General features: G+C 40.8%; 1 protein-coding gene across 18 annotated transcripts in view; it reads left to right on the top strand.

Moving 5' to 3' along the window:
* The first annotated feature begins 4,462 nt into the window (after positions 1 to 4,462).
* LOC308392882 (unconventional myosin-IXAa-like) overlaps positions 4,463 to 19,075 on the top strand; it is a 166,286-nt gene continuing 151,673 nt past the window's right edge. For 7 of the 18 annotated variants that reach the window (XM_080876188.1, XM_080876179.1, XM_080876192.1 and 4 more), the window contains exon 1: positions 4,467 to 4,929. The gene's annotated coding sequence lies outside the window, so the exon portion shown is untranslated. Of the gene's footprint in view, positions 4,930 to 19,075 lie in introns of all 18 variants that reach the window. The other 11 variants (XM_080876194.1, XM_080876193.1, XM_080876178.1 and 8 more) reach the window with 3 other exon arrangements.

Below are 19,075 nucleotides of genomic sequence, written 5' to 3'. Positions count from 1 at the left end.
GAAAAAATTAAAAGGAGATTATGAAAAGACGGGATGCCCGACTTATTTGCACGGCTGGGAAATGAGACAGGTATTAGACAGTGTGTCATATCAGGTGGGTGTGAGACTGGAAGATTTCCCCAGAACACATTTGAGATATACTGTATGGGAAATAATTGTTCACCAGACAGAATATTTAACAACATTTACGTCATTCTTTGTGGCCACCACAACTCAGCACTTTCAGTCTTATTTCAGTCAGATGTAAAAGTGCAAAAGAAATAAAAAAAAATCATCAGGTTGGCTGTAAAAATAGGACTTTAATGGAAACCCAAACAGAGTGGATTCCCGTCTTTTATAAATTTTATATAAAAAACATTAGTTTGAACTAAAATATATATGTTATTTGCTTTGTGTGTGTTCATGCTGGTATACAGATGTTGCCACTGTGAGACGGGGCCAATTTTCACCCTGTTTTAAATAGAAAAATTTCCAAGTGTCAAATAGCAAGAGGTGTCTTTGTTACTGTCTCCTCTGTTCCCGAGGATACTGATTTTTTTCTTCATCCTATCTCAGGTTTCTCATGTCAGTAGAGCCCTGTCGGCCTCCTGGCTAAACTCCCCTCCATTTAAACGTTTCTAGTCGACTGTCTCCATCACCCCGGCCTCTTCGCTCAGCTCCTGATCCTCTAATTTAATGTCGAGCTACTGTCATTTTGGACGCTGACGCTAGCCTGAATGCATGAGCAGAGGGCCCCACGACACGGAGTAGGATTCCAGCTTTCAGGGCCGAGGGGAGGATTTCCTTTTCAACATGTCTGGCTGGTAAATATGTCACCGGGCTGGAAACCGATCCTGTGAAAAACAGGTGGGATGTTTTCAAACCCGCTACAGAAGTGCATGTGATCTGTCTTTCTTCCCTCACACACACACACACACACACACACACACACACACACACACACACACACACACACACACACACACACACACACACACACACACACACACACACACATATTGAATGTAAAGAGAGTTAGTTCCCTGCCAGCAAAGGTATTATCTGTCAAGAGTAAGCAGCGCTGGAGCAGTTTATCTGAGATCGGCTGCTAAATCTTCTCTCATAAGATTTCTCAAAGATTTACTGTGTGTGGTGTGTCCGTACCTCAAAAGGAGTTACATTTCACTGAACACCCCTGAGGTGGAAACGAAAATGAAACGACAGTGACCTTTCCAATGACAAATCCATCGTGACACAAAGGTGTGTTGTGTGAAGCCAGTATTGACTTACAGCCAGCCCGCTGTCATCACACGCCTCAAAGAAGAAGAAAACCTGTGATTAATTCTTATAATGACGTAGCAGAAATGCTCCGGTATACTCCGAGTTTTTTATAACTCTGACAATAATTTATTGTTTGATTCCAACGGCTGCGACCAGGGACCAATACTTGATCAGTTTGTTGTTATTAAAAGCTTCAACAAATTACAAATCCTCCAAATTCACTGCAACTTTGGATCCATGTACTGAGGTTACCAGATACAGTTTAGCTGTTCAGCGTGCATTACAGAGGTTTAGGTAATATAAGAGAGGTAATATAAACAGAAACATATGTAACTGATAACAGACACATGCATTTCCTTAATCTGATGCCACTATGTTGAGAGTTTTAGGTGTTTTTTGAGGTATGGCTCTGTCCACATGTGCACAGGTGTTTTGGAAAGCACAGGTTTTTCTGTGTTCTGTGCTGTGAGGATTAGTTTGAAAAGATTTACAAAGGCTTAGAAAATCAAAATGTTTATCAGGGAAGGAAAAGGAGATCAGATGATTATGATAAAGCATGGTGATCTGTGACTTTGATAAAAACCTGTAGTTTCTTTCTCTGTCTTTGCTTAATTATTGTGACATTTTTCACACATTAAGTTTAAAAAAATGGAAATGAAAAAATGCCGCTGTTACCGGTGTCACAGTTGCATCGCTTCTTTGCCCTTTCATCTATTCCAACCACTAACTTAATTATTTTCTTTATCATTTAGCAGTAAACACATTTTGTTTGTTTTTACATTTAAAAGAAAAGTATTATACGAAATAATGTAGGTACAACCAAGTAACAGCCTAAAAACACAACAACAAAAACCAAGTCCCAAAATCTGCAGTTCCTCTAGTGGCCACTTGAGGTCAAGACTGCTATGTTGAAATTTCCAGCTTTAGAGCATTCAAAAGCATGAGCACAACCTGCTACAAAAACAGTCCTCACCCCCCATTAGATAACTTTCCCCTCTATACTAACTCAACGGAAGTTTGAGGTGAGTGAAATCCTAGTATTTAATCAGTGTGCTCCTTGGTATTGTGTCTGTGCAGTTTATGGCTGTATCTTGCTAACTAAACTTTCCAGTGAAGACTAGGGACGTCAAACTGATTCTACACTGTAGGCCACATACAGCCCACTTTGATCTTAAGCAGTGAAAATCTGTTTTCTGTCAGTGTAAAGAAATCGAATTACACTTTTACTCCCTGTTACATCTTAATATTTTATTCACTTCAGTTTTATTTATATAGCATCAACTCACAACAAGTCACCTCAAGGAGCTTTATATTAAAATATATAATATAGCATAATATAAGAAAGATGTTCAATTTTAATAAGTGTTGCTGTAGTAAATGAAAGAAGCCGCTCATTGGGCTTAAGGAAATAAATGTGTTAAATTACAGCGAAACGTTCTGGTAGCTCATCGCCCAGACTGTCCTATTATAAAGCAAAGTTTTTATTAATTCACAGACAATATCCTCTTTTTGACCCACTGTAAAAAAAAAAACACAAATAAAACAGCGGGGGGAAAAGCAACTTTTCTATCAGTTCATTGTTTATCTATTACTTTACCAGTAGGAAAAGTTGTAAAACTTTTACAGTTAAAACTCCAAAATGTATTGGATTCACTGCTGTGCTGATTCTGGCCCCAGGCCTTATGCTCGACTCCTATGACTGATAACATCACATCACACTATTTTATGATCAGTTTTGCCCCCCCCCAAAAAAAAAAAAACAGCTTCCAGCCAGGGGTGCCTCTGGAATTTTTTCATAGTGGAAGTAGCTTAAGATTCACTTTCCCAGAATGGAGTAACTTACCGGTAATGTCAGCAAATTTGGAGGGCAGTGCCCCCTTGCCCCCCCCCCCCCCCCCCCCCCCTTGGTGGCGCCCCTGCCTTCAGCTTTCATTATGAGTTGTAGTTCAAAATCAGTGTTTGATGCCTTGGTGTCCACACCCATATTTTAAACTGTCCCTGAGTACAACATATGTGCAGCCAATAAATATCATCATCAAGGAAATCATTTACTAGTTAAGACACTTAACTTTTAACCAAAAAGAAAAGCACACAGGGGTTTCTGCTCAAAAAAGTATTAGGGATCAACAAAGTCATTAGGCTTCATCCTCTGGGGATCATTAATGCTTGCGGCCAGCCATCAAACTGATGCCGAGATGTTTTGTCTTGGCCCAAAGTGGTAGACTGACAGACATCGGAGACGTCGCTGAGGCTCTCTAAACAGCCCAAAGACAACACTGGAAGTGCCTGAGATGTCACAGAACAGGTCGTGAGAGATGTGAATCCATCCTGGCATCACACAAGAATGTCTGCACATAATTAGGTCTCTTGGTAACATGTCTCTGACAGCAAGTGGTAATTAAATCAATGATACACTCATGCTACACTATAAAAAGTCCCTGACAGCCCTTGGGTTTGTTTGTTTTTTTCCACACTCAACATTTGGTTTATCCCACATAGAAGGATGTAAGATATCCACAACACATTCAGCCTCGTTGTCTAATAGATCTTTGGTGGCATATTTTAATCATGCACAAAATAATAGAAACATGTCAGTAAAGTCAGTTCTACTAAGGACACACTGGGAAGCTGGAAGCACATCAAGGCCCAGACATAGACCTGCGTTCACTTGCTTGTATTGTGAGTCAATTGTGTTTGTTTCTTTCTTAATTTTTAATGGTTATTTCTCTGCTGCCCTTTTGGCCCAGTCAGTCTTGGAAAAACAAAAGATTTTTAATCTGACGTGTCGATAAGAATTACATGATTGCATCTATAAAACAATAATAGAAAACAGACAGTAAAATTAAGCTTTCTGTGTCATTTCAGTGATCTGTATTAAATAAATAAGGTAAGCCTTGGCTTGGATTTCATCTTCAAAATAAGTACTTGATTCTGCAGGTAGTACTGATTTGTATATTGGTCATTTTATAACTGGCTTAATGCAAAACACCATACTGTAAAAACCTCCACTAAATTCAGTCGTAAATCTTCCAGAAGTACAAAGATATTTTACTCCAATTTATGCATCTTCCTGTGTGTATATATTGGGTGTGTCAGTATTGGCCACACCCCTCAGCACGTCATGATCTGAGTGACACTCTCAGAGCCAACACGTTAATTCCTCTCAGAAAAAAACGAACTAACAAAAACTACTTTTATTGCTCAGGTCTTGACGTGAAAACAATCGCTGTTGGTTCACAGCAGTCTCCCACCTCCACCCACCAGCATCACTGCTATAAAGCGCCCATCCTACGGTGTACGTGAACGCGCAAGCGCGAGTCCACGCGCGGTAACAGCACCGCGGCTCGTAGAGGAAAAAAAGGGAGAGAGAGCGAGAAGAGAGCACAGAGGAGCTGGAGGAGCTGCTGTGGGAGGAGGGCAGACGTGACGGGAGCACCCAAAACAGAAGCTGCCGGGAGTACGACACGGACAGAGGGACCGGATCTTATCTGCGGCACATTTTGGAGATTTGAGCAGCCGGATACGCGCTCTGTTAACGACGGCGGCTTTTTCCCTGCGGTAAAAAAAAAATCAGCACGGGTGTTTTTGGTGAGGAGGTCTGCTCTTCCTCTTCAAAAAGGACAGTCTGTGGCGGAGGGCTGTGCTCAGACTGAAGGCACGGTGGAGGAGGTAAGCCTTCCTTTTCATCTTTCTTTCAGCTCTGTGTTGTTCAGCTCCCGCTGTCAGTAAGAGCAGACACCGGGGTGAGGAATGCCAAACCTCCGTCCTGCGGAGCTGCTGTTTGCCCCGATCAGTCAGCTCATCGGCTGCAGCCTCCTGTCCACCCCCCACCCCGCCACCCCAGTTCAGATGTTTCACCAGGACACCTTAACCCACACCGTCATTCAAAAATACCCTCCACCTTATGATGCCTACACACACCCTACACCTTTCTCACGTCACTCTCTTCCACCGTTGCCACCGCCTCGGATGAATGTCACCCTGTTTTCTTACATAATGCAGTAAATGTGCGGGTACGGTTACAGATGTTGGCTGGTGGATGCGAGACTCCACATCTGGCGGGGTGCAGCAGATAAACGTGACGCACTGGTGTAAACGGACAAGGCGCTGACCCGGGCGGGCTCTGTGTCGCAGAGGACGGGCTGCTGGAGCTGCAGCTGCGGGGCTTTGTTTTTGTGTCATCTACCTCCCTGCTAACGCGCTCTGTGAGCTCCATGACGCTCGGTGGTGAAATTTTTTTTCGTCAAGCGCGAGCCTCTCAGCTTGCTGACATCACGCTGCTGCTGCTGATGGGGCATGGCTGCTTTTTTTTTTCTTTTACAGCAGGGCAGGATGATGTTCAGCTGCTGTGGACGAGGCTCAGTATAGATCCTGTATTATGTCCTGTTGATCAGCGTGCACTTAGAGCAGTGTTCTGCTTTACCTTCAGTCTAAACATACTTTGATTCCGGCCTGATCGTAGATTCCGAATGGTTTGATTTCGAAACGTAGGTAATTCAACTTTTTAATGCAATTTAGTGACTAAAGAATGCACTAATTTGACACACATCCATCAGATCAACAAGTCTGACACAACTCTTGTCGACAAAAGTAGAGCTGTCAACACCAAAGAGGGATTTTAAGCTGTAAGCCTGTTACAGATTGGAATGAGAGAGCAGGTAGAGGAAATATTGGTGTGATGTAATACCAAAAAGTACAAGCCATTTTGTGATGTTAAGTCGGGCTGAGGATGAAAATAAAATAATGCTTGAGTGAGAGTCTGAGTCAAAATGAGGTGATTTCAAACCAGCTGACAGGTTAAAACATGCCTGCTTGGCCTCAGTCAGACCACCGGTGCCATCAAGGTCTCCATCCACTAGCTCCAAAAGCCCCAGTACTACTTCTACCCTCCTCCTCCGCTCCCTGTGGCAATCTGCATGAAATGCCACAGTGATGGCACTTTCACGAAAACAGATAACAGCACTTTTGGGTGGACGTCTTTGACAGGCAAGGAGAGACAAACACTTCTCACCACCTCCGGGTGCTCTTGAGCTCAACTGTCTGGTTTCACTCTCCCCGTTGCCGGTTCGGGATAAGGAACATGCTGCTTTTTTGCAGTGTCAACTTTGCTGACGTTAACATTTCATGCAAGTCATTATGTAAGTGGCGAGGCCCTTGAGAGCAGAACTGAAAACATTGCTTTGACAGCTCCAGCTGGCTGGCGAATGGGCTCGTGAGTGCGCCGAAGGAGCTCCAAAGCGGCCCAGAGATGTTTCGTTTTTAAATCTGTGGCAGATGAAGACATTTGTGAAAGCGGAAGAGCAGCCATTGAGGCTATTTTTCCTCACAAGTTAATATAAACACTGCAACACATTCAGAGCACTCAAGGCACTAAAAGAGCAATACCAGTCATTTCAATAATTAACAGTGGAAGTCTTTAATCTATTTTCTACAGCTGTTTTGAGGCTCTGGACCAATGTGTCTAGATTTGGGTTTTTCTTGACTTTTTAATGCAAAATGGATAAATCATAGTCTTGTGGTTCATTGCTCTCACATCTGCAGTTTGTTTGGTTGATGTGAAACAGGAAAGCAAATGGAAAGGTGTGAAGGAAGGGTTAGAAAAGAGAGGCTTATACGGTAGTATGAATAGGGAATATTTACCAAGCCAAGTGTCTGAATTTTTAAAGAAGAAACGGGTCAAATCTGTGCAGCTGCAGCGTAAAATTGGTTATTGTTATTGTCATAAATAAGCACGTTAAAAGACTGTTGATCAGACAGTTTGACTGATAGCTTAAGCACAACGAGTTAATTCAGTTCAAATGGATTTAAGTCCGTGAACAACTACATTTATGAAGAGAAATAGCTTCTGTGTGAACAATCTGGACCCTCTTTGTCCTTGCATGAGGTGCTGACTCATTCTTGAACCTGCTGCAGCAATACTCAAGGCTTCATGTAAAACAATATCAGGATGAGGTTAAGGCCACATATAGCATGTCAGCAGCTATGTGCATCTCTAAGCTGGTGTATTTATAGAGCCATTCACAATGGTGTGAATGGTGTGTGTGCATGCGTGTGTGTGAGGCATCTATCTTTGGATTCACGCTGACAAAAAGATTTTGAAAAGATACTGCAGTTAACTAGTCAGATTTCAGTTGTCACTAGTTTTATTTTATTTACCATGGCCATGGCTCGTTTATGCACCTTTTTTTTTTTTGTTATGCTTTGCCCTCACATTTTCTAACCCTGATCAGTCAAATGTAAATGAAAATATGAAGGCCTTAAATTGATAACTATTCCATATTTATTTATGTGTTCGTTGTATTTAGACCCCTCTATTGTCTGCTTCAACTATAGTATGAGATTTCTCACAGTTTTATTTTAGGTGTCACCCACATGGACTGTGGTGGTTGTGGTGTGAGAGGAAACAAACCTTCACAGACATTGTTCAAAAAACAGTCACTGCGATGCATTGTGGAGCACCGAGGCATGTCTGTGCACAGTTTGACGTTTTGCATTTACTATTAGATTCTGATGAACATAAAAAGTAATGTGTTTTTTTCATCTGTTAGATATAAATTCATAATATAAAAGATATAGCGCTATCCCAGAAAGAACCAAAGCTGTCTGTTCAAAGCAAGAAATACATGTTGTGGTTTTGTCCGAGGCCTCAACTGTTGTCCAGAAAATGTTAAAAAAGTTAGCCTGATTAGATCGAAAGTGTGTCAGTCTTCATAGACTCCCATGTTGAACTCTGAGGCATTTGCGTGCACCTGTAAACTCAAGTTATGAAAAATCATATCTATATTTTATCATCGGAGAACAAAAAAATTAAAACACATAGAGAAAATAGACAACTTGACCACCAACTGAATAAAATCTTATCCTCTTCCTCCTCACCTCAAGCCTCATCTCCTGACCTGAAGTCGGGACTCCAACACATGCAAACATGCAGAAACATGCTTGTGTATTCCCCATCATTTTTGCAGTTGCGTATTGTCAGCAGATTGCACATCTGTATCTGAACCTGAAGCATTATCTCATTTGGGGTTCTCCAGTTATGCGCAGCCATCTACAACAAACCTAAGGCAGCAAGGGAAATCCTTGCCAACACTGCACAAATGTAGTAGAGACCAACATATTTGTTGGTCTTCTTAAAAGGAGTTTATAAAGCTTCATTTCTTATCTATTTTCTAGAATAAAAGCTTTAGTTGTTGTGTTAACCCCCTCTTAAACTCCTACACTCGATCCATGTTTAGAAGAGACCTCCTCTTGGTGGTGCATCCACTGTTGCCACAATGTGTTGGTGGAACACCACTAGAATAGACCCGGTGCTTTTACGAAATCTGTTTCACTGCCTGATGAAGGAGTGTATGCTGGAAGACGCTGACGTTTTCATTTTAGATTCGACATACTCATGCCACGAGATTAAAGACATTTTAAAATGTTATATAAAGAAGACTGTCTTGGCTTTCTTTAATGCCTTCGCTAATCTGTCTTATTCCCAAAATGATTTGAAGGAAGATACAATGTAGCACTGGCAGAGTATTGATTGTGTAAATCCTGTTATCAGTGGTGGTTTAGCTTGTAGTCTCGTGCATCTGATGTTGCTGTGTCCTTCAATTTGCTCCTAACAAACTCATTTTTACATACACCAGCACACGGGTGCATTAAAATAAACAGTCGCACATTTTCTCCAGCCGGCTGGATCACTCAGTCAAACACGATTGCTGTCACACTTCTGCTGTTAGTTGAGGCCGCCTTGTGACCTGCTGACCTCTGTCACACATGTGCACCGTGAAGACAGAAGCTGGCTTGTTAAGAGCGTGGATGCTGTCAGATACAGAGTCTTTAAGTGCTTCATTTCATTGATTGAAGTCCTTCTCACAAACTCCTGAATCCAACAAATAATCCCCACACAGACACGTTTATCCCTTTATTACGTCCGTCATCTGCAGGTGGGGTTAATTCACGAGCGCATTTTACTTGTTAGGTGTTATTTAGAGAAAAACATTCAAAGGAGCTGCGTCCAAACCAAAGAGACAGCCGGTGAGAATTCCTACCTCTCTTTTGTGCAGCTGTCTGATGAGATTAAAATACCTTTCACTTTTGTTTTCTCCAGAAGCTTCTTGAAAGGATTTACTGCAGTATAAAAAGTGTCAGTGGTGCAGATTGTTAGCATGATAGCAGAAGTCCTTTTGATTCCAACATGGCTTGTTTCTTGGTGGGGGCTCCGCTGTTTGTTATTCCTACAGCTGCTCAAAGCCCGGCTCTCCGTGGATTTCTGCATCCATTATCGCTTCTCACATCTCCTTTGTATTATTCATTAACCTCATGCTATGGCTGTCACTGCTTTAGGCACCATTTAACGAGTATTCGCCTTGTGGAAATAAACACGTCTTGGTTTTATTGGTGGGCTTATTTTGACATAGAGAATAGGCACACTTGATTGTGGTTCTTACAGTAGGTAGCAGCCGGTGAGGGCATGGATCAGTCCCCTGGCACTGCCCGGGGGCAAAGAGCAGCCAGCGGCACCTCTCCCCTCCATCCTGCCTAGCTGGTTACAGATGGAGAGGCAGCAAGAGAGACTTTGACAGGGAACGAGGATCATTAAGCGAGCGAGTTTAGGCGTTGATACATGTTGAAGGATTCCTTTTAAATCAGCCAGCAGTGAGACTCCCTCTGCAGATTAAGACCCTGTCTCTTACCCTTATATGTCTCTACTAGTTTCTGAAGGCAGTATATTTATGGTATATAACGAGGAATTTTCGGTGGAACTCTGACTTTAAAAGCTGTGTGTGGTCAGCGTGTTGTCAACTACTGCATGAGAGGGTAGACCTGGGGACAGCTAAGGCTGATTAATAGGATGCTAAATAAGGCTTGTGTAGAAACAGGTTTAAAACAAAACCTGCGTATCAGAGAAACCAAGCAGCTCAGTGTTTTTTATCTACTGTCACCCATCGATCACCAACAGTGGACTGCCCATAATAATTTACAATTTTAAGCTTTACCCAACAGTCACAGTGAGTGAAATTGGCTAAACAGACCAAAACCATTTTTATACCAGGCTGTAAAAGTGTTTATTTCACCTCTAAAGTTTGGCATTTTAGCCTGGGAGTCAATGGGATTTATTCAGTTTTGGAAACAGCTTCAAGTAGCCATTGGAGGAACTTCAGGTTTTTGGCAGTTCTGCAAAAACTAACCACAGAGAATGTGACTTGGCCCAAGAACCTGGAAACAGTGTCACTTACCACAAGAACTCAAGTTGATCCTCGCCAGCTACACGTTACGTTTAGCTAAACTGCTTTGTCCCTGGCTCCAGTAAAGACCTGTCCTAATAATGCAGCTGGCAGCCTCCAATGAATTATATCATGAGTTTTAGTTTACTCCCTGTGGACTGAACCACTACAAAGAACAATTTGGGACAGGAGATAAGATACTGCTGTCTGAGTTTGTGCTAAAGTCCTATATTAAAGACTGCTGCATATTCAAGTATATATGCATACATGTATCATTTTCTCTCTCTTAATTCTCCTAAAATCATTTACCAAGTGCAACAGTTTCAGCTGGCTGTTATTTCTGTGAATAGAACGATCAAAACACTGAATTTGTATGCCAGAAAACCAAAACGCTAACGAGTATTAAAATGTAAAAGTAAAGGACGTCTTTTACGTCACATACAGTTAAGAAAATAATTGTGGTATCTTTAAAGTAGCATTTTCTACTGTACTTTATGGCTTTTGCTTAGCAGGGCGAAATACGCAAGTAGTCAAATGAGTCTGGTTCACAGATTATCTTAACCACTTTATTTGGAAATTATGCCTGTAGTGAGTACACTCAAATGCTGTAATTATCTCTAAAACTGTTTGCATACTTTGTAAAGGCGCGTTGAGCCATTTAAAGATGAAATGGAAACATGTTCTCTGAAAAGATCCATCACAATTGACAGTTTGGGTACATAAAACCTATAAACAAATCCTATAGGACTGTGTTAATATTGGTGCCATTTACCCTCTTTCATGATTATCAACTGGGAGCGAGCAGAGTTATCACAACTGATATAAAACCCAAATTGTATGAAAGTGGAATTTCCCTGTGAACATTTCCAGTTTGTCTCCCTTTCCTTGTCCACTTCTGTGTGGCTTAGTGCTCACATGATCCACATGACCCCAGACCATACATTTAAGTGAACAGTGGTCTGTCAGTCATTAGTTCCATTCATTTCTTAAGATTGCAAGTTCACTGTGTTAGAGCTCAAATGGCTTTTGAGTAGATTAGTAGGGCGACTAAAGGCCATTTCCTTGGAGTCATCCATAAAATATCACATTGATCTTTTTTTGTTTGTTTGTTTTATTGAGTTTATGTGTTAAGCAGCTGAGGGGAGCCAGAATCCAAACCTCAGCTCTTGGAAACAATGGACGCACCTCAGAGGAAGTTATCCAGAAATGCTGAAAAATCTCAAATTCCTTCAGTTATTATTATTATTATTATTATTATGCTCATATGAAGTTATAAGCAGCAACTGAAAATGGTTGAACATGCACTTAAAGCCCTTGAGTGAGTTCAGGTGGCCAGTATTAGGCCCTGCCGTGTGTTTTAGCTCTGCTCATGATGCTGATGCTTGCACTGTTTGTCTCACTGTGTTAACACCAGATTGATGGAGTCGCTGCCCAGATTGACAGATCTAGCTCAGCCAGCCACTCTCCCCTAAAGTCTGCCAGACTCTGCCTGTGAAAATGCCTGTGAGGTTAAATCAGTAGTAATTAAAACTCTTGCCCCCCTCTGCAATTAGCACCGTGTCATTTTGGGGTTCCGAGGCAGTCGATAATGTCACATCTCACTTGTGTGTCAGTGGTTCGCTTTTTAAATGTTTTTGACATGGTGCCTACAGACTGAAGGGGGGCTGCGTTATTCCACGCTTGTGTCACTTCCCTAAATGCTGAACTACCATCTATAATAAGTGCTTGTTTCATATTCGTTCTGTCAGTTAGTTTGCAGGCTGCAGAGTCTGGCTTCAGTCACTGCGGCCTCGGCTGCGGGTCGGGAGTCGTAGCCAAATGACGCCCTGCTGAAGGGAGCTGGCAGCCGATATACATGCGAGAGGAATTTGAATACATGCACAGTACGACAAGCAGGCAGGACAACCATGTGACCTGCTGTCTGCCACTGCTTTGTTGCAGTATGCTGTTGGCAGTGTGTGAGAGAGAGAAAGAGACAGTAGTGGCCAGAGCCAGAACAAAGCAGTCTGTGACCAGAGTTGGGTGTGGCGCTTTCAGTTTGATGAAGTCGGGATCCTTGCTGCTGGATTGCCGCTCTCTCAACACTCAACGCTTCTTCTGGTCACCAAACATTGCATAAATTTCCTACCGATTCCAAAAAACTGCAGCTACATGTAGACTGAATGACTGTGAAAAAACTAAGATAAGAAATCACACTTATTTATCTCAAGACATCTCAGGCTGTCCCTCATCTGTTTTATACATGAGCTATTCATTAAATGAGGAAAAAATAAAGAACGCTTAATGCTGTCATATTTTTCAGGGAGTGGAGCAACGGGTGTATTTCTCTTGGAATTATGGTTTTTGCTTCTTAAAATCTTGATTATGCCCCAGGTAAACATTTTAAGAAGATGGTTTACAGAGCATGCTTGTCACAGCACTATAATGTCAAAATCAAAACCTGCACCCAGGGAAATACTCAGTACTCAATGCTATTTTCAATACCACAGAGTTAAAAAAGCCAAAATTAAGAGAAATCATTTTTAAAAAAGAAAATTACAGCAGTACTGGTTTATGTAAATTTAGCCACAGCCTTGTGACTAGGGCAGCACGATTTTGCATAAAATGAGAATCACGATTTTTTTGGCTTAGAATTGAGATCACGATTCTCTCACGATTTTCTTTTCCAGTATAAATATTTATTGCACTTATTAACTGCACATCAACTTCGTAACAGTTTAGACTGAACATAAAAACAATAAATAAACATAAAAACAACAAATGTCTCACGTTTTGTCATTGCCGCAAAATGTTGTACTGCTTGAAATTCCGTCTCCACCGTTGCTGGACACTGCGTGTATAGAGCAGGTAGCGCAACAATAGAAAAATAGTTGCGGGACGGCACTGTGTAGCGTTTGTCTAGGGTGTTGATCATTTTCCTAAATCCCTCGTTTTGCACAGTGTTGATGGGAGCCATATCTTTGGTCAGGTGATAAGTGATAGCCTCCGTAATTTCTTTGTGCCTGTGGGAGTTCGACGTGTATAGGGAAGCGCTGTACAAGGTTCCCGTTATTGATGTTTGGGTGGTTGACCGGGACGGATTTTCTTCCTCCTGTCACTTTCTCGTCATCCCTGACGTGCTCTCCGTTGTTTTTTCCCTGCTAATTTTAGCATCACACGGCACAGCTTCTGTATCACGTGGTATAAGACTCCGCCCTTGTCATTTGTTGAGCAGGAAGAGTGAGCGCTTGTTTTCATGCAGATTACGTCCCGGATCAAAATGCGGTACAATCGTCATCGTCTTTTTTTTTTTTTTTTTTTTTTAAATCGTTGTCATTTGGAAATGAGATCGCACATAAGTATGAATCGAGATCGCGATTTTCTAACGATAAATCGTGCAGCCCTACTTGTGACTGTATTTTTGTTGCTGATCAAATACCTGTTAAGGCAGGCTGGCACTGTGTCTGTGTAGTTGTTGGTAGACCTTCCTTAGCTTCAGTCTGGGAGATTTAGAGAAACATAGTACTCTTTAGACACAAATAATTGTGTTATTGTTTTAATTAATATTTTCTATTAACATAACAATTGTTGTCTAAACCCACAAATAATGTTATTATTCTATAATTAGCCATAGCTGCTGGCTGCTACCTTAATGACAAGTTAACATTAATATATTAATATACATACACATAATATATATTCATATTTATGATGCCTGCTTAATACTTCTATGTTGTTAAAACAATGGAAAGATTTAGTGACATCTTGAAATTCTTCATAAAGACCAGGGTATCAGTGTCAAGTTAACTGTTGACTACTGTTGATGTGTTCAGCTGCTAGTGAAGGGAGGGGCCATGTGACCTTCAGATGACTGCTCAGATGGAGGCGGTTATCACAGAGTTGTTTGTATCGATACCTGCAAATTAGTATCTAATCTGATAGTAAATTTCAAGATCAGTTAGTATCTGAGTGTCATTTTTTCTGAGAACACTAAGAAAAACCCCTACAATAAAAACAAGTAGATTTGTGTTTTGAGCAGTTCAAAAGGTACTGTAAGTACTGGTCCTGATCACATTCCTACTAGAGAAAAATGTTCTTTTAAAAATGCAAGTTATTGTGCAATGCTTTCACAGAATTGGCCCATTTAAAATTAAATCAGGCTCTGTGAGGCCCATGAACTGAAATGAGTTTAACACCCCTGACATGATTTTTAGTCTTAGTCAGAAATTCAGGTTTTCTGTGTTTCTGAAAGGAAAAACAGTCAAAGGTGTCTTGCTGAGATCAGTGTAAAAAAATGTAAACTATTCCTGTCCTAACAGTCTTTCTTTTTGCCCTCATTTTCTTCTTGGTCACATTTTCTTCCATGCCTCTTTTCTTGCGTCTCACTTTCCTTTGTGTGGCTATAAAAGCGTAGTCATTCTGCCAAGGTTGTCTGAAAGTTGCTCTGTCCTGCAGCCTGTCCTACTTTGGTGCACGACTCTAAACTGGGACGGCACAATACGAATATAGCAGGTAGGATCCGGTGGTTCGGTGGCCTTAGTCACGGGATCTATAGATGCAGTTTGTACGGCGTCTCTGTCTCAGTGTTCAGTCATCGTCCTGTACTGGAGTTTGCTGTAAATAGCCCAAAGTTACCAAATCATGTGTTGCATGTGCAGGAAGTGACATTGTCTCACAGGTCCCATGTACATGTGATTTAGCTTTTTTATTTTACACACAAACAGCATTAGAAGAATTTGGTCAAAGCTTTCCTAGAAATGTACCCACCATGTCTGCGGAGGTGCATGTCCGGTCATGGTGTAAAGTTTTAAAAGTGTTGGTGGTTATGACGCACCTGCGGTGGAGATTTACCACAGAAGCATAAATCCTACTTGATGTCCAAAAACTAGTCAGTGCATCTTCTTCTGCTACATAATCTACCACAACAACACCTATTCTGTTAGTCCTCTCTCAGGTTTACAGTTATGATAACTATTTAGTACTTCAATGTTGTTGAAACTAGAGCTTTACTGACCTCTGGAAATCCTTTGTAAAAGGACTTTGGGAGAATTTGGGGGCTTTGGTCAAACAGAATGGGTTATTTTGAAGACTTTGAACAATTTTGAAGAGAATGTTGTCCATTTTTGTGACATTTACGAGACTAAAATGATCATCTTAATGGTAACTGAACAGATAATTGTTAACACTTAAAAGGTTAACGGTTAAATGTGTATGCTGAGCAGGTAATATTTATGATAGAGATTTAATACTTCAATGTTGCTGACATGAGAGCTTTACTGACCTCTTGAAATTCTTAAAGATGTAAAAATCAGTGTCATGTTAGTTGCGCTACTATTGATGTGTGTTCAGCTGCTATTGAGGGGAGGGGCTATCTGAAGTTCCGTTTAAGCTGGAGGAGGTGAACACAGAAGTGTTGGTATCAATACTGTTGCAAAAAAGTATCTAATTTGATAGTAATTTGTACTAACAGTATCCAAGTATCATTTTTTCTGATAGATGTACTTGTCAATGTTGTTGAAACTAGAGCTGAACGGTTATTTTGAAGACTTTGATGAAGATTTTGATGAGAATTTTGTACCTTTTTGTAACATTTGGAAAAAATCAACTGATTCTTTGATGACCACCTATAACTGATAAAGGCATACCAATGAAGCAGCTTAGTCCTCTCTATTAGGCTCTTCATTAGCTCGTGTCTGTCTTGTTTGGGCTTCTAAACACTGGCCGCAACAACAAAAGCCTGCAGCCGCTGTGTTTTCATGGCCGCCCGTGTTTCCCCTTTCCTTTGTCTTATTTTCATCTTTTTTTATTTATATGTTAATAAAGCAATTAGTTAGTGTTTGGATGTGCAGGCGGTCAAAGCTCGGTCCTTCTTCTTCTTCTACTTTCTCCTCCTCCTCTCTCTGCTGCACGTTGTTCATTCATTCAGGCTTGTGGTCCTTGTGACAGCGTAACCTCTTCAACCTTCCCCGTCAGGCAGCAGTTGCTAGGAGCCAGACTCGCTCGCTCGTTTTCAAATAAGCAGCTAGTTGGTAACAATAACCCGACACTGCTGATGAGCTTCACAGAGGTGCATCAGGTAAGATGGATTTTCACCTAAATGTCTGTTATTGTGATGAAAAATGTTTTCACTGTCTTCAGGTGCTGCTTTTAGATCCGCCTCCACATTGTCCTAAAGAAATCTCCAGTTGTGTCTGGGTTGTTTTTTTTTCTCTTTCTCCATTAGTAAATGATGGCATCAGCAGATAGAAAGATATAAGACAGCAGCTTTAAATGTGGGTTATTTTTGTCTCTTTTTTCTGGACAATTAAAAATTGAAAATGGTTTTTATTCGCTCCACAGTGAATCCTTTTTGTTTTGAAAAACTGCCAAAATATTCACAGGTTTCAGCTTCTAAAATGTCAGTGCTTGCTAGCTGTCTTTGTCTTTAAGATACTGATTATGTCGAGTTGATAGATGAATCCTTAACAAATATAATGGTGTGCTGCTCTCCTAATGAGCAGTGGACACTTTCATGTATTGTAACATTGTAAAGCATGATGAACACTGTAAATGATGGAAACCAGTGTAACGTAGCAAGGATGAGTGATAAACAGCTTGCAGAGACGATGAAGAAGGAGCGACAGTTAATATTTTTTGTGAAACGTACAGTATGAATTCATCAGGGAGTCTGCCGTGTCTGCAGCTGTGGCGCTAATGAAAAGCTCTCAGTTTCCTCTCAGGCAGCAGATGCTCTTTGGTGCGAAGAGGAGAGCCGAGCAGCAGCAGAGCTACAATCTCATCTGGAACAATGATGAAAGCCGTTGGTATAAAACCATCCATGGAGGGAGTGCTCTCATTGGGCGGCAAAAAACGAAGGGAGACTAGTGATTGGCTCGAGGGTTCGGAGTAGCTGCGTTGTGGTTGGCTGTTGTCACGGCGCTTAAAAGTCCACCAGAGAAAGAGAGTGTGTACAAATCAAGCTCAGGACAGATGCATGACTGTGTGTGTGTGTCTAGTTTAGATCAAGGTGGAAACAGTGGGGTTTAATTTAGTTTGAGGAGGGTGTGAAAGCTGGCCCGCTGTGGCTACATGGGGGTGAATAAAGGGTCTTTGAGTCATAACACGCTCAGCAAACACACACACACCCACACACACACTCACACTAATAACATATGTCCACAATCACGTGTCAGATGTCATCTTCCTGCATAGCTGCATTTTGAAAAATGACCATGTGAATCTGCATCTGCTGCAACACCATGTATCTTAACTATACAATATATTTTTAATCTGTTGGATTGCATTTATCATTGATTATGTAGATGTAAAAAACAAACAAACAAATACAAAAGATGTTTAGTCAGTTTTACACAAACTTGATGAGATCTACTGGCTAACACCGGTTAGCACATAATCACATGACAAAAGTCATGTGATTTGCATGTGCCACGCACTCAAGCTTAAACAAACGTTTGACCTTGTTGCGTAAAATTGTGCTTAAGCATGTCTGTGTCAGTTGTGTATTTACTAAAGCAAAAAGTGTGCAAATAGGCGACGCACTTGGCACACTTTAAAGGGATGGGTTGTGTTCAGCTGGGTTTAGTTCAACAGAAAGTAAATAGTTCCTACTTGAAACTGCTCAGAGGTTTGTGGATTTTATTTTGAGAACCTGTTTCATAGTTTCTGGAAAAAGATGGTTGCTGAGTTTGTGTTTTTTTTTTTTTTCCTTCATTTTTCCAAAAGAGGAGTGCAGTTTAGTTTCATTATATTAAAGAGACGACAGATTTCTGTACACTGATGTCTCCAGAGCTGAACAGCTGATTACAGAAAGTGGCTGGATGGCTAAAAACAGACCAGAGGAAGTTACCATGTAATATTTTATCTGTAAATTAAATGTTTTAGATTAGTTTTTACGATAAATCTTTAATATTTGTTTACTTATATCAAGTCATATTGTTATTGCACATTGCAGGCCTACTTGAGATACGCTTTTTATCAAAATAAGCATATTTATATTTAAGTAGCTTCTTTTTTAAAATTTTTTAACAAATATATAAAATACCCCATGACGTATTGTTTCAGCGCTATAAAAGCAGGATTATAAAATGAACATTTTTGTTTGTGTGTCTGAACTGAATAAAAATGAGCACAGATACAGGTTAGATGTGGTTCATGCTCGTACAATCATCCTCATTAGTACATGCTATATTGGCAACCTCCATTCAGGCTTTTTGAGTTTGTTTGTCTCCCCCACCACAAACCCCGGAAATTTCAAAAGCCAAACATCAAGTGCCAGGTTACTCTGTGCTGTCTGTTAGGTTTTTTTTGTTTTTTTTATTCAAATAAAAAAAAAAGCTCTTCAGCATCATCGCTAAAGCCACTTGCTACTTCCTGTTTGTAGATTAGGTCTTCCACCTTTGTTACTCTCAGAAAAACACAGGATATCCAAGCAAACCCCAGCCCTAGTGAGCCTTGTTGATTGCATTATTTTTCTGTTTATTTGATTTATTTGTTTGTTTTTGGTGAATAGTCTTTGCAGAGTCTGCTTTCCACATCTCTGACATAATTTGTATAAATAAAAGACACGAAAATCTGATGGATCCTTGCTTTAAATTCATCTGTAGGCTGGGCTCTGAAGGATT

This window comes from Rhamphochromis sp. 'chilingali' (assembly GCF_963969265.1).
Source record: "Rhamphochromis sp. 'chilingali' genome assembly, chromosome: 2".
Classification (NCBI taxonomy): domain Eukaryota; kingdom Metazoa; phylum Chordata; class Actinopteri; order Cichliformes; family Cichlidae; genus Rhamphochromis; species Rhamphochromis sp. 'chilingali'.
Note: the sequence above shows the minus strand (reverse complement) of the source record. Positions and strands in the feature narration are given on the sequence as shown.